Raw genomic sequence first — 261 nt, 5'->3', positions numbered from 1 at the left:
TATTAAATGTACTTATATTCTTAATCCTGATATAACTATTATGATCTGTATATGTTAATCATCGTTTTGATTTATTAAACGGTGAGATTCTAAGATGGGTCAATATTCGTAGTAGATTGGATGATGATAATATATATTGGTGAAATAATAAGTTAGTTGATGGAATCCATGTCTCGGTATAGAGATTGATGATACACCTTTTTGAGAAGCTTAAAAGTTTTCATCGTGTCAAACCTTGCAAGTGGATTTATGAATCCGGCA

Source organism: Solanum tuberosum, unplaced genomic scaffold, assembly GCF_000226075.1.
Source record: "Solanum tuberosum cultivar DM 1-3 516 R44 unplaced genomic scaffold, SolTub_3.0 scf00015, whole genome shotgun sequence".
Classification (NCBI taxonomy): Eukaryota; Viridiplantae; Streptophyta; class Magnoliopsida; order Solanales; family Solanaceae; genus Solanum; species Solanum tuberosum.
Note: the sequence above shows the minus strand (reverse complement) of the source record.